The following is a 15,254-nucleotide window of genomic DNA, read 5'->3' on the forward strand; positions in this document are numbered from 1 at the left end:
CCACACAAATAGTAGCTAGAGCTCTTCACTTCCAACTTATTGGCTTGGTCAGTTTACACCTCACCTAAATTAGCGATTTTCCCAAACATCACTTGCAGCTTTGGAGTCCCCTACTTAGTCAGCTCATCGTTTGTCAATCAAAGCTCGATGAAGACCAAAATTTCTACAATTTCTCTCATCTCGGTCGCTTCCCCACCGGGTGAAGGCATCGAGCACGAGCTTGTGCGAGAGTCGATTCCTAGAGTAATTCCTCCTGTCCACGATCAATTTATTCGAACGAAATGAGTCGAGAGTCTAAGGTGCGGAGAGGGGGATGGAGAAGCTCGCTCACTCTGGCTTTGTGGTGTGTAGAGCGAACATTGAGGGAGTTGAGCACGAATTGAAGAAAGAAGAAGCAAGCCCCAGCTTTGCCAATATTTACAGCAAGAACGTTTGGCGTTTTTCCAAATCAGAAACTGACAGGGATTTTGTGTTGACGTCAAACTGTCACGTGAGAAGACTTAATGGTGATTTTCTACGGAGGCTAACTAAGGCAAATTTGGGACTCAAGTGAAAATTGAGGATTTTTTTAGACAATAAAAAATTGGAGGCAGATTTGGATTAAACCTAAAGTTTGGAGTTTTTTGGGTGTTAGGCCCTATTTCATATACATCATAGATACGAAACCACCTTCATTTGACTAAGACTTTAAATTGCATCTTTGATACTTTGCAAAGTCAAAATGCTAAGTCATATTATTTTTAACAAATTGTAACTCAAGAGTGTAAATTTTCTTGTGATTCTTATCAAAAAGTAGGTTTTATCAAATAATAAACATGTATGAAAAGGTCGAAAATTCGATGACAATAATATGTTGCTTGACTTTAGGTTTCTTACGGAAAGAAAACAATTGGTATTTGTTGCCATCGACAAGTTATTTTTGAATTGGAATTACGATGATAAATTTAAAAGCAAGAAATTTGATAACCTACCACATCTTCAAGTGTGGGGGCAATTATAAAAAGAGGGAAATGCTTTTTCTGTATTAGCAACATTTTATTGACAATATGTGGAACTATAGACGACAAACGAATTATTCTTTTTATAAACACTTTAGGTAGCATAAGTTGGATATACTTTGTGATGAAACTAAAAAGGATTTCAACAGCGGTAGATTTTAACTGCAGGAAAGAGTGTTTTCTCGAGCAGACAGGCCATGGACTAAAACAAAGTGAAATTAGCAATAAATTCAAACATTCATATTGCCACGTCATCATTTAAATAAGTCCACGTCACTCACCTGCTTGTCGCCATCTCACTCTCACACGCTCCCAAAATCGCTATGGGCCAAGCTGACCGCACGCCATGCGCAAGCATTATTACGACTCGTCCTCCTTTCTCTCATTACCCTCCACTTAAATCATGATTTACCGTCAAAGCCTATGTTGCACGGACACGATATGCGACACGCGGCGGGACACGACACGCCGACACGTGATTTCTCAAAAAATAGAGAATTCCGACACGTTGGGACACGTTGTATATTAAATATATTTTTTTATATTTTTATGATTTCACAAGTAAATAAATAATAAAAAAGAGCTTAGAATGAATTTACGCTACAAATAATGATCAATCATTTCGTGACAAATCCCATTTCCCTTCAAAATAGAAATTAATAATAAATAATAATAAATACACTAAAAGAAGCCAAAGACACCACCCATACTTTTCTTTTTTTTCTCAAAAAAATAAAATAACAATGAGAAAAAATCACTAGTTCGTAGTCCGAACTTAGACCCAATTCCACCAAGTTCCCGGGCGCAACATGATGTCCTCGACCTCCCCCCTTACTTTTTCTTTTTTAATTTTTTAAGAAAAGAATAAAACAAAAATTAAAAACCTCCCAAAACCCTAATCACCCTCAACTTTTCTTCCCCCCACCCCCTTACTTTTCATTCCAGTGCAGCTTGCAATGGTCCTCTAGTGAGCACCGATCTCATGCACAACTCTCTCTTCAACCTCACCACCAAGCGGACCAATCTGAAGTGCTCACCCACCTACCGCACAATCGCCCCCACGTCGAGACTCAAGCTCCACACCATGTCCACCATCCGCCTCGGCAAGCTTCTCTCCCGCGGCGGCTCTTACATCTACCCCGCCTCACCCCGCGGACCCAATCCTCCCTCAAGTCCATGATCCTCACCTCGATTCGGCGCTAGAAGGCCAAAACGATCACCAAGACACGTAAGTTTTTGCCCCTAAAGACTGAAACTTTCCCAAATTACCTCAAAACACACAAGTCCCAACGTGTTCTTTTCATTGACCGTGTGTCGGAATCTCGGACACACGTTGACCGAGTGTCCGAGCATGTCCCGACATGTCCGAACGTGTCAGACACGTATCCGACACCGACACGTGTCCGACATGCAAAAATCTCTCGGGAGGGCATGTCCGTGTAACATAGGTCAAAGCACATCAATAAGCTACGCAATTATGGCAACAATTAAGGTCATAATGGACATTTACCATTAAATGTCATCTTTAAATTAGAGTTTGAGGATCCCCTATCGAATTCCAATCATCAAAAAGCATTTTAATTCAACTCACTCACTTCACCGTACACAAATTACTTTCCTTGGTTTATAAATTCTCCCAAGAAAAAAGAACAACAATGGCCAACACGTTCACTAATCGCCATTGTAATTACTACCCAACCGATGCAGTTGTAGTACCCATCCTCACCCTTAGGCTAATCCCCGACGTTTCTGCCGGGCCCGGCCGATCCCCCTAATATTGTGCAGGTCCGAGTACCGCAATGGGTGCCACAGGCCCACAATCGAGTCAAGGCCCTAAAGCTCAAGGTGGTCGCAATAGCAGCCATTCTAGTCACGAGCATGATCTAATGCAAAAGCATCCGACTCATCGGAACAATCCTTGAGTTCCAACTTGGTTCCATCGGAAAGACCAACAACATCATTTCTCATTCAAAGGATCAATAATGGAGATGCCGACATGAAGGTTAATGACCAAGTTGCCAACTAAGAAGTTATGGATTCTTAACTTGGCCGATTAAGCCCTATTTAACCAAAATAGTTGCTGATTTCATTACGGACCAACAACATACCGATGGGAGACTAATATAAACCATCTCCTTAATTATTTGGAAACATCCCGAGGTGATTATTTGCTGGTCAAGGCTGGCGCATGAATTTGCTAAATAGTCCAAGATGCAAGTCTCCATGTCCTTAATACATTTTTTTTATTTCTAGTTGTTATTAATGCTTGTTTTAGGGCTAAAGTACACTAGAAGTGCCAAAACTTGTGTACGGCGCTCACTTTAGTACCAAAACTTTCAAAACGATCACTTAAGTGCCAACTTTTTAAAAAAATGATCACTTAAGTGCCAACTTCTTTTAAAAACAATCACTTCAGTGTCAACTCCAATTTGAGCTAACATGACTTGCCGGAAATCAAGTGCTATTTTTTATTAATATTTGAGCTGGCGTGACTTGGTGAAGTTGACACTGAAGTGATCATTTTTTAAAAAATAAATTGGCACTCAAGTGATCATTTTTCAAAAATTTTGGCATTTAAGTGATCGTTTTGAAAGTTTTGGCATTGAAGTGATCGTTTTTCAAAAAAATTGGCACTTAAGTGATCATTTTGAAAGTTTTAATACTAAAGTGAGCGTCGTACACAAGTTTTGGCACTTGTAGTGTACTTAAGCCCTTGTTCTAGTTCTAGAAGTTTAATTACTTTTGGTTCCCATGTATTTACTACTTATGGAGTCCCCATGTTTTAATCGCCTCTAATCCCTAGAGTTATCTATTTCCTATGTCCGAGTCCCTCTATATAATAAAGTTTTCCATTCTAACGAAGATGATTTTGATGAATGAATACACATGAGATTTTTCTCTTTTGAGTGAATATCTTCGGAGAGTGGATAACTCCTATTCCGGCCTTTTTATCATTGGAGAATGGATTACTCCTTGGTGATGAGCCAAGAAGCCCTTTATCCTCAATCGATGGTTCAACCTTTAGGCCTTGGTGGTGAGCTTCTCTATCCCAAAGTCCTTTATCCTTGACTGGTGGTTCCTCCATTAGGCTTTGTTGGTGAGCTTCTCTATCCCAAAGTCCTTTTTCTTTGGCTGGTGGTTCGTCCTTTTGGCCTTAGTGATAAACTTTACTAATACTAATATGTATCTTCAGTGGGTGGCATGTCCTTTATGCCTCAGTATAGATCATACTCTATCGATTACTTCACCACTTTATACATTCATCCAAACACTTACTCCAAAAATCCCCCATAAGCTGTTTATACACTTCATTCTATCATCACCAATTGCATCACACAACCCACCGAAAGTTCTACTGTTGGAATCACTCGTCCACGGATGCATCATGATTGGGGTCAACCTCCCGTTGTTCTCCCGGGAGGTCCCCGTGCTAAAGACCGACCGGAACCTATTTATCCTCGTCAAGGCCTTCACCTCGAGGGTCATACTACCCATAGGTACATGCACATGATGGTCGATTCCTTCAATGACCTACTGTCCGAGTACCTTCCCGAGATGCCATGGAGGAATTTCCTATTCACGACGCTCGTGGCGATGCTCTCGGCCATGATCATATCGATGGTGGACTTGTACGCCATGGCCTACTACAAGAAGATGAATGCCGAGATAAGCGGCAACAGCAGTGGTGATAATGGTCGAATGATGGATGCGACGGTGGAATTAGAGCACGGAGAGGTTGATTCACATGGACACAACAATGCTAGTGGTGTGATTGATGGAGAGAAAGTGCAACTGTTGAGGCATAGGGTGGTTCTCGTGTATTGGAGCTGGGCATTATGGTGCACTCGGTGGTGATAGGCTTCTCATTGGAGGCCTCCCATAATCCATGCACAATCTGGCCGCTCATCCCCGGTCTCTGCTTCCACCAAATGTTTGAGGGGATGAGCCTTGGTGGGTGCATACTACAAGTACATCCACTCATTCCCGACACGACACAAGAACCCGATTCACAAAATTTTTGTGTGTACTTTTTGCAAAGATAGGGTACTAACATGAATGAGTGACATGACGAGCGTAGTTTGGGGTTAGGTGAAGCCGATCATAGCCTTCTTCTTCTCGGCCACGACCCCGTTCAATAGATTTGTCAAACATGTGGATTGAATCGGATTTCGGTCAAGTTATAAATGGTCCGGCCCAAATTAACCCATTAACTTGTTTATGATCCATTTATGCGTAGGGCAAATTTCCTGGCGAGGGCTTTGTGGCCCTCACCGATCACAAAAGAAAATAAAGAAAAATAAAAAATTATATTTTTTTAAAAGAAATTAAGATAAAAAATTTGAGATGGCGAGGGCTTTGCGACCCTTGCACGGTGGCCGATGAGTGTCGATCGGGGCCCTCGCCGAGACTAAAAGATAAAAGTAAAAAAGTAAAAAGAAAGGCAAAGGAAAAAAAAAAAAAAAAGAAGGAACAATAAGTAAAAACAAAAGTCAAAGAAAGAGGTAGAGGCCTCTTAAGTGTGTGCATGACAATAGTTCAATTTTTCCATTTTCCTATTTTTGTATTCTAATGAACAAATTTGGAACAGAAATTCGTTTGGTAATACAATTTCATTTTTCTATTTTCAAGATAAATTTTTTTCCCAAGAATAGGCTTGTAACGGAAATAAGAAACGAAAATTTTCTACTTTCCTATTTTTGGAACTGAAATAGAAATAAGAAATCTTCTTATTCCTCACTTCCTCTCTTGTGCTTGTGATCTCCCTCTCTCTTAGTTTGTACCGCCGGTCGCTTACCTTTGGTCCCCATCCATTGGTTGTCGATCATCGTTTGTCGGCCACTGTCCACCACAGGCCGCCTTTCTCGCATCCTTATCGCTAGCCGCCATTTGCCATCCACCGATCGTTATCCCCGGCCGTCTGGTCCCCGGTCACCCGTCGCTAGTCTCCGATCCGTGGCTTCCATTCGCCATTCACAACCCGCTAGTCGCCGGTCTCCGTCCGCCTATTGCCAGGTGCCCTCCTTGGTCCGCGATCTAGCAATCGGCAACCATAAAAAAAAATTATGCTATTAACGAATTTTCATTTCGAGAACAGAAATTTTGTGTCATTATCGGACGCTTATCTTTGCTCAGAAACTCGTCCAAGAAATAGAATTAGAGCCCAAAAAACAACGGTTGTCATTCGCGCCCTAAGTGGGCCAAGTGAGTTGTCTTAAGTGGGTCGTAAAAAGGTTTACGATGGATCCATCTATAACCCATTAATTTTGGCATCTTTATTTTGTAGACCCATTACGCCGACATGCAAAGTTTGTTATAACCCATTTAAATGCTTGTGAATTATTAAATTGATTTTGAATCCATTTTAACAAGTCTACCGTTCGGGATCGCGCTCGGGATCGGCCTGTCGAACATGCACGGCGACATCTCCCCGGCAGCACTGATCGTGGAGGGGCTCCTGAACGCGTCGGCGGCGGGGCTGCTGAACTACATGGCTCTCGTGGACCTCCTCGCAGCCGATTTCTTAGGCACGAGGTTGCAGGGCGACATGAAACTTCAAACGTGGGCTTACGTTGTGGTCCTGTTTGGGGCCGGATTCATGTCCTTGACAGCCAAACGGGCTTAACTTTGATTTTAAGTGAATTAGGTGGGTCCGCGCATGGCCTCTTATTCCTTTTTCGTCTTATCAAAATTCCTATGGTTGGAATTGTAATGTTTTTAAAGAGGGAATGGAATTGCGGTCGTGAACAGGTTTCATTCGGCGTCGATGTTTCTTGAATCCATAAAACTTTTGAAGATGTTCAATCGGGCCTCCGTCTAAAATCAAGCCAAGGCTTGAATTCTTTTTGCCCGGTAAGAAAACCTGGACCTCATCAAATCGATCTAGATTCTAGTTTGGGCCATGCCGGTTCCAAAATAAATTTTTGATTTTCCCTATAGGGTGCTCACTTGACCTATTATATTTGAAGATTCAAGAACACAAATCTCAATTATATGTGTATACGGATTTTAAAGCAATTTACCATGTGTTGCGCGTTAAAATCCCTCGACAAGGCTTTGCTGGTTATGGGTTCTAAGCCCGGATTGACTATGGCCCAAAGAAGGTTGCTTACGCGAGAATCTTTTATCGAACTTAATCCGTTCGTTTTTCGAAAAGGGGTTCTAGGTCGGTTTCGGACAGAGAGTGTCAAATGCAATAGATTTACACAAAAGGGTGCGTTACAAACAGGCTTTCGACAACTTCAACGGCCCAATATGCAACAGTGACGGTATGTGACGGACTTCGACGTGACCCTAGAATTGAATCGACGGGATCGGGAGATAACGTAGAACATAATGCTGGAATTCAATCAACACCTTTGGACGGGGGATTCTAGGACACAATATCGGAATTGAATCGACGGTACCGGACAAGATGGGTGAAGGGTGCAACACCGGAATTTAATCGACGATCTTGAACCTAACGAGTAGACGCAGGAATCTAATCGACGACACCTAAATCTGGATATGATACTCGCCGTAATTGAATCGACGACGGGGATATGAAAACTACGACTAGGCTAGGCTAAAGGCTAAAGGTTAAGAGCTAAGAGCTAGTTTGAAAATGCAAGTGTTTTGGATTTGTTGTGTATTTATATCTTGCTACTGCGAGGTATTTATAGGCAGGCTCTTTGGTAACCGCCGAGCGGTTTCTTCCTTTGGCCCCACGCTTTGCCCTTTTCCATAAGCCACGTGGATGACGGTTTCCCGGTCTTCGCGCCTTTTCTTTTTACCTCGTGGGGATTACCGCCAACCGCTTCGATCGTGGCCTCCCTCCGCGCGCTTTCTTGCTCTAGAAGGAAGTGGCGCCAGAATTTACCCCGACACGTGGCACCTTCTGATTGGCACGTTCCTTGCTCCAGTGTCCCTTCCCGTAGCCGATCATCGCTTCCTCACGTGCTCGTCACGAGGCTTTCTTGAATTATTTTAAGTGTCAACATATGCCCCCTTTAAAAGATGTAAATCGAAGATTTACCTCTTTTAAGATATCTTCCTACGGTTTGATGATCTCCAGCTGTACAAATGATGATTACGCTTTCCCCTTGATCTCTTTTCCTAAAACGCAACATTTTTGACTTCGTACCGTGCGCTGGCATTCTTCATCTTGCTTTTTAAGGATCTTAAAAAATCTCCCAATTGTCGTCTTTCTTCATCGGCGGTTTTCCCTTAAACCCTAAACCCCTTTCTCCGAGCATTCCAAGCTTTCATGGCGACCGAAACTCCCGAGTTCCTTCCATACCAGCTCATCGCCCGCTTCGATGGGATCATCAATAGTGATGACGCTGATCACTGTTTCCTCAAGTTGTTGAACACTCAACGAGAGCATGCCGGTCTCATTCTCGGGCCCGGTCTCCATGATCACCACCACATTCCATCATCTCTTCGGTCTTGCTTTCCAATGCGGGCCGACGAGCAACTTCCCATTCAAGCTTCTTCACTAAAGACATTTGGTCCATGCCGGCTCGGCGATTTAGGAGTTTCTCGTCATTTGACGACGGGGCTTATACCTGGTTCCAAAGGCTTCAGGAGGATATTCCAACAGTTGGCCTCTGGGAAACAGCGCAAATCGGGACAGCAATTGAGGTCAGCATGTTGTCCCACAATTTGAATAGAGGTCTACTGGGGTCCGTTACAAGCTTTTGGTCCTCCTCCACTAATTGCTTTTTCTTCCCGTGGGGTCCCATGTCTGTAACCCTTCTAGATACTTTCGCCATAGCTGGTCTCTCTCCTTATGGGGCCTCGGTCAAGAATCTAGGAAAAACTAAAGATTGCCCCATTTCTGACGATTCTCTTGCTTATGGGAAGTTCATCGATGCCCATAGTAAAACGTCCGGGGATGTTTCCCTCGAGGAACGAACGACCTTCCTTCTTTTTTGGTTGTCGAAATATCTATTCTTTAGCCCAACACTCAAAGTGTCCAAGGACTATTACGATCTCGCCCTACTTCTAGCAAAAGGGAATCTTGTTGCCCTTGGCCCTCTTGCTCTGGCGTCTCTGTACAGGAGTGTTTCTTATGCCGCTTGGCTAATGTCGAATTCCAAAGAGGATGGTGTATTGTCGGGTCCACTCTGGATTCTTCAAGCCTGGGTCGCATTCATTTCCCTTTCATGTTTGAAAACGTCCCTTCCTTTAATCCTAACATGGTTCCTTTGAAGCTTGGTATACGACTACTCCAAGCTGCCCCCTCGAATGTCCCCGGTGATGTTCGACCTTTTCGATTCTTTCTTCGACACTTTTTGTCTTATGAGGCCGATCGAATAGATTTCTTTCCTTACCGCTCAGGTGAATTCAATTTTTGTTTCAACTCTCGAACCTTGAAACGGTTCAACCACCGTGATTTTTGGACCTTTGTCCTATTCCCTAAAGACCTTCCAATCCGGCTATGTCTTAAGGGTAGGTTTTATCCAGGCTTCGAACCATATTCTCCTCATTACTACGCCGGGTAATTCGGTCTTCGACGGGCAGTGCCTATGCCTATCCTTTATCTCATGGATTTCCCATCGATGGACAAGAAAATGTATAATATCAAGATTGACGAACCGTTCACCTACTGTGCCGAGATTACCACCATGATGTACTAGCGGTTTTCGGGGGATATCCCAACAATACTTCGCTCTAGCCCTAGCGTGACTTCCGAGTTTACGACCTGGTATACGTCCTTTGCCTTCGAAAGCCCTTTCGAAGATGCCATATTATCCATCCTCCAGAGTAGCCGGATCTGACCCTTTGGTCCCGCTTTGAAGAAAACTGGGAAAAAGGGTGCTACCAGAGCCCTCTCGATTGGTGGTCGCAAACGTCCGACGACTGTTTCAGGTGGGTCTCTTTCTTCCTTGTCTTCGCAGTATTGCTGGCCCGAGGTGATTTTTGCTTTACTTTCGCTGTTAGGTGACGATTCTGACGACGGAGCTGATGAGGAGACGCTCACTTCTCTTAAACGGCGAAAGATGGTAGCGAAGAAGAGCAAATCTCCGGTGGAATCTCCGATAGTCTCTCGGCTTGTCAAAGCATCTCCAACCGTTTGTCCTGAAGATTCTTTGGTAGATCTTGATCCACCCGCTGGGGGGTATAGCAATATTACCATTGCTGAGGATCCGTCTGAACCCGCGGCTCCTTCGCCTACTGAGCCTCAAGGGGAACCTTCTTCGATGACCCTTGCCATTGTCCCGACCCCGATAGTCGAAGCTCCTTTAATAGCTAAAGGTCCCTCAATACCTGAAGACCCTTCATCTGCGGATATTATCTGGGATCTTCCTGTTGCTTCTCTTCTTCTGTCGCCCATCGAAGACGTTCAAGCTCATCCTGCTGGATCTTCTCGCTCTTCGGATCACCCGAGTATGCTCGAATCAAGCAGCTCACACGACTCAGAGATTTTCAGCAAACTGGGAATCATGCTATCTTGCTCCCTAGACCTTGTTCATTCGGGGGTAGCCTCTTTTGTTGACAACCCATCGAATATTCGAAACATCCAATCCGTGATGGAGTGGTCGGTCCAAGAGGAAATCAGCGCGAAGCTTCTTGAAGGCTTAGTCCGCCGGCTGAAAACATTCTTGGAGCACTTTCCTACTCCCTTTATGCATTTTCGACAGTGTCGGGACAAGGTGCTTGCTTTGTCGAATTTTCCCGATCGGCTCTTTTCTCCTAGCTCCGAGACCCAAGAGGCGAGGCAACTTGTAACTCAAGGAGAACAATCCCTTCAATCTCTTGTCGACGAGCTCGTTGCTTTGGATAAGAAGGAGGCTACCCTAGAGCAACAGAGGCTAGCGATAGAGAGAGAACTAGAGGAGACTCGAAGTCAGCGATCGACAGTATTTTCCCGTCGATCCTCCATAGAAGATCAACCGAAAACGCTCGCAGCTTCCTTAGAAGAGAAGAAACGAGCCGATTGCGCTCGGGTCGTGCGGGCAGAAGTAGACCGACGTCATACTAGGAATATGTACATAGATAAAAATAAGAAGTTTGAACGTTTACTCTGTGAACTGCTTGAGGGGATCAAGACGACTACGTATCCTGATTTTCGTCAATAAAATCTCCCTTTCTTTTCTCCTTATTTTTCGTATTGCATTCTGCCACGATCCATGTAATCGCCCACGTCCGAGTAATTGCCATCACAATCTCGAGTCGGTTACTTCAAAACCCCTTATAAATAATGATTGCCTCCAAATGCCGATTCATATGAACTTTGCTAACAAGTTCACATGAGTACTCGCGCAACTCATTGCTTGTCGCGCTTTGACGCTTTCTCTCACAACGATGCCAAAAGGGAACTTTCCTTATCCTTCATGGATCATCAACCCAGCAATGGTCACATAATTTTGGGTCCGCATCTCACAAGTTTGCCACCCCCTTCTTCACTGATTACTTGCTTTCCTCGCTGCTCCGAAGAAGTCTTACCCTTTGAGCAATCTATTATTTGTACCTCTGTTTGGTTGTCGAGTAACTATAGATTTTCTTCATACCCAACCTTCGACCATCGGTTTTACAACCGGTACAAACGACTAGAAGGAGAAGCAGCTACCATCCGGGCACAAGCTAGGATAGATGTCCTATTGTCCTTTTGCGGTACATCTATTGACCCCTCGGAGTATGGCCTCGTCGGTAGTTTGTGTTGCTTTTGGTCACTGTCATCGAACTGTTTCTTTTTGCCTATTGGTCCAATGACCCCTACCCTTCTTGATATTTGGTTTCTGACCGGTTTTTCTCCATTTATCGACGGTGACTCTCAACCTCCAGGCGACCAATTTTTCCTTGATATGTTTTACTGCCTTGACTCGCCATATGGTGAATTCATGGATCGCCATGCTAAACCTTCGGGACCCATCCTTCTCGGGGAACATACAGCCTTCCTTTTATGTTGGCTTTGCAAATATGTCTTTTGTCTCCCCACATGTCGAATTTCCTCGGAATTCCTTGATATGGCATACGAACCGGCATGTGGTGTTGATATTGGCCTAGGCCGGATGTTCCTGGCTGCATTATATCGGGGATTATCAGATGCTTAATCTTCGCCGATGGACAATCATCCCGCCCCCTTTTCGGGTCCTTTATAGATTACGTACTATTGGGTCCGAGTGTATTTTCCTCATATGTTTTTTGATCAAGCGTTCACTTCGACAACCGAATCATCGAAAATTAATAGGGATGATGTACCCATGGCGTTCAATCGGACCCTTCGCTATGCCCACGACAATCTTACCGCTTTCGACGACTTCCTTATTGAACTGTTGTCTCTCACCAGGTTTGATTTCTCCAGGCTGCCCGTCGATAATGATATCTATAGCTCCTCCGGTGCAGATCCCGATTCTCGTCTTTTTCGGATGAGCGTGTTAGCCCCAAGTGACTTAGCCATGAATTTGTCTGGTGGCGGCAAATTCTCATCGGGATTTGAGATTTATAATCCTCATTATTGTGCTCGCCAATTCGGGCTTACTTAGGGGATTCCAATGCCGGTGGTGTATTCCATGAATTTCCCTTTCTCTGGTCGCAAGAAAGAGGTAACCGACACGATAGGCCATATCGAAGTTGTTCATGCCGTTCTCGGGCGCTTTGTATTTGTCGGCTTCTCTGACCATCCTTGTAGCACCTCATTTTTCGACAAGTGGTGGCTCTCCTACCGCTCCTCTTTGTTCTCAACCGGTGCAATGGACGTTCTCTCGAAAGTCTATCGACACTCATTGGGCTTGCTGCATCCTCTAAGAAGACCCGCTTCTTTCGTTATACCGAGCATTATACTTGAGCAACCGGTCGATGAAGGTAAACCCTTTGTTGATATAAACAATCTGATAATGAAAGTGGGTACTTCTCTGGATTCTTGCTTCATGTAATTGTTGATCCGACTTTCTTCCCGGATGATTCATCGGCTTATGACGGCCGCACGGATGACTTACCCAACAAATCGTGGGTTGTTCATATGAACATGGCGAGTGCCTCGACTGACCCATCGAATATTCTTCGCTGCAACTATTCATACCTTCGCGGCAAGTGGTCACGCTTGCATGACTTACTAGGAGGAGGATATGCCTACATATGTAACCAAGCGTCGGTTGAGGACGAGATCAAAGCTCTCCTTGCTTTTTCGGCCCATTTGCCCTATCCGGCCCAATGTCGTGCCCTTGGATTTGCCATCAATGAACTCTTCCTCACATTTGGCTCGACTTTAAGATCCTTGATATGATGCGGGCCGGTCATCGAAAGGAGGCAATTGTTGACGCCAAGCGCAATGATGAAATGCAACTTCATAGTTTCGTCTTGAGTCTTGAACAGCACGTATTGTAATCCGTTGTTGCTAGTCCCATATTAATGCCACTTGTCCTTATCGTCTTATTCCATCATTGAACTGCCGGTCTTAGTATCAATTCTCCAAAGTTCATCATGACATGATCTTCTCGGGATCATCCTTTTTTCATGCGGCATTTAATGAAAGACGTCGTTTCCGATTCTCCTTCTAAATTCAAATCGTCATGACGGTTCGTCGTGGTTAATAGCCAGCGGGAAACCCGCCACTCGCGTCATTATGGTTACTTATGTGTTTCACCAATCGCGATATACCTTCTCGCCTCGATAACCGTCCACTAACTTTTATCGCCTCGATCGTCGGAAGGTCGTGGGCGGATACTCGACATCGTGGGACGAACCGTTCCTCGGCCTTTATCTATAAATAGGATCACTTGCCTGGAGTGCGTCTTCATCCAAACCCCTCTGCCTTTTATCCTTAGAGAAAACTTCTCAAAGCCTTAATGAAGCGTGCTTCTTCTTCTACGGCTTCATCTCCCCCTACATACTTCGGTAGTGAGTTTTCGGCTATCCGGAGGGAGATTATCTCCCTTCCGAGTTACACCTATACCATGCTGGTGGTGAAACCACGGGCCCTCGAGAAGCCGCATGCCCCGCTCAGCCGCTCTGCGCCCCAAAATCTTCCCTCCGACCACCCGTTCCGGTCGGACTACGAAGAGTTTATCACGCTCTTCGACTACGGGTCGGATAAGTTTCGCCGGAATCTGGCGACCATGTCTCAGCATGATCTCACCGAACACGAAGTTTGGTATAAGATCGAAGAGATTGAGAACGGCGAGGTGGTGCATAAGGAACTCTGCAACGTCCAAGAAGCCCTCCATGCCTCTCATGCTACCGTCCTCCAACTTCGGAACATTGTTTCCGACCGCCCGACTACCGGCCGGTGACATCAACGCAGGCCTCTGAAGGAATCCGAGCAGTAAGAACATAAACCGGCTGAAGCTTGCGAAACCCGTTCCTTGGCTTCCATTGGGGCCCCTTTTGAGGGTCTGAAGGTCATGTTAGACTCTACCAATGGTCTTCTGCGGGATCGGAAGGAGCACCTTCAGCGGCTGGAGAGCGAGAAGGACAGGCTGGAGGCGGCACGGGAAGAGTTGGGTGAAGCTCATCACCGCGCGAGGGAAGAGAACGCCAAGTTGGAGTGCCAGGTGCGAAGCTTCGTGGTTCGTTTCGGGGAGCACTTCCAGTAAGGGCCTGCTGGGGCGAGCAAGCGAGAGGAAAAGAGAGAGAAAGAGAGGAGGGAAGAAAAGAGAGAAAGAGAGAAAGAAAGAGAGGGAAAGAGAAAGTGAGGGATGTATCAAAGTTTTATGAATGAATTGAATTTTCTAACTCCCGTCCTCTGACTCTTCTTGCATTTCCCACATCGATGGGTAGAATTTTTTCAAATACTTCCCGTTGATCGAGCGTTGTAGTTCTCTTCCATCGATCTCCATTACTCGATATGCATTCCCAGGGAGGGCTTCTATTATCAAGTATGGTCCTTCCCACTTCGACGACCATTTGCCAAACTTTTATTTGTCGAGGTTCATAGGCAAAATAGTCTTCCATACCAAGTCTCCTACGTCGAAACGCTTAGCTTTCACGTGTTTGTTGTAAGCCTTGGCAACCCTTCGCTTCTGAGCTATCAATTTTTCCAGTCTTGTGGCTCGGTTCTCTCCCAATTCATCAATATTGGCGTACATCATTTCATCGTCTTGCTCTTTAGCCATACCATCCTGGAGTTTTACTCTTAATGATTGCACCGTAATCTCCGGGGGTAACACGGCCTCTTGTCCATATGTTAGCATGTAAGGAGTGACTCCAGTGCTTGATCTTTTGGAAGTTCGATAAGCCCATAACACCGTCGACAACAATGAGTCACATTCCCTTGGGTTGTCCTCCAAATGCTTTTTAATCAATCCGATGATTATTTTGTTGGAAGCTTCTGCT

The 15,254-nt window shown here is 44.8% G+C and overlaps 1 protein-coding gene and 1 pseudogene across 1 annotated transcript in view; both read left to right on the forward strand.

The window, feature by feature from the left end:
* LOC115754064 (fe(2+) transport protein 1-like) overlaps positions 1–6,796 on the forward strand; it is a 44,778-nt gene extending 37,982 nt beyond the window's left edge. The window contains exon 3 of the mRNA XM_030692984.2: positions 6,670–6,796. The gene's annotated coding sequence lies outside the window, so the exon portion shown is untranslated. The remainder of the gene's footprint in view (positions 1–6,669) is intronic.
* Positions 314–6,621, forward strand: LOC115754065 (annotated as a pseudogene).
* Positions 6,797–15,254: the final 8,458 nt, after the last annotated feature.

The sequence above is a fragment of the Rhodamnia argentea genome, chromosome 3, assembly GCF_020921035.1.
Source record: "Rhodamnia argentea isolate NSW1041297 chromosome 3, ASM2092103v1, whole genome shotgun sequence".
Taxonomy (NCBI): domain Eukaryota; kingdom Viridiplantae; phylum Streptophyta; class Magnoliopsida; order Myrtales; family Myrtaceae; genus Rhodamnia; species Rhodamnia argentea.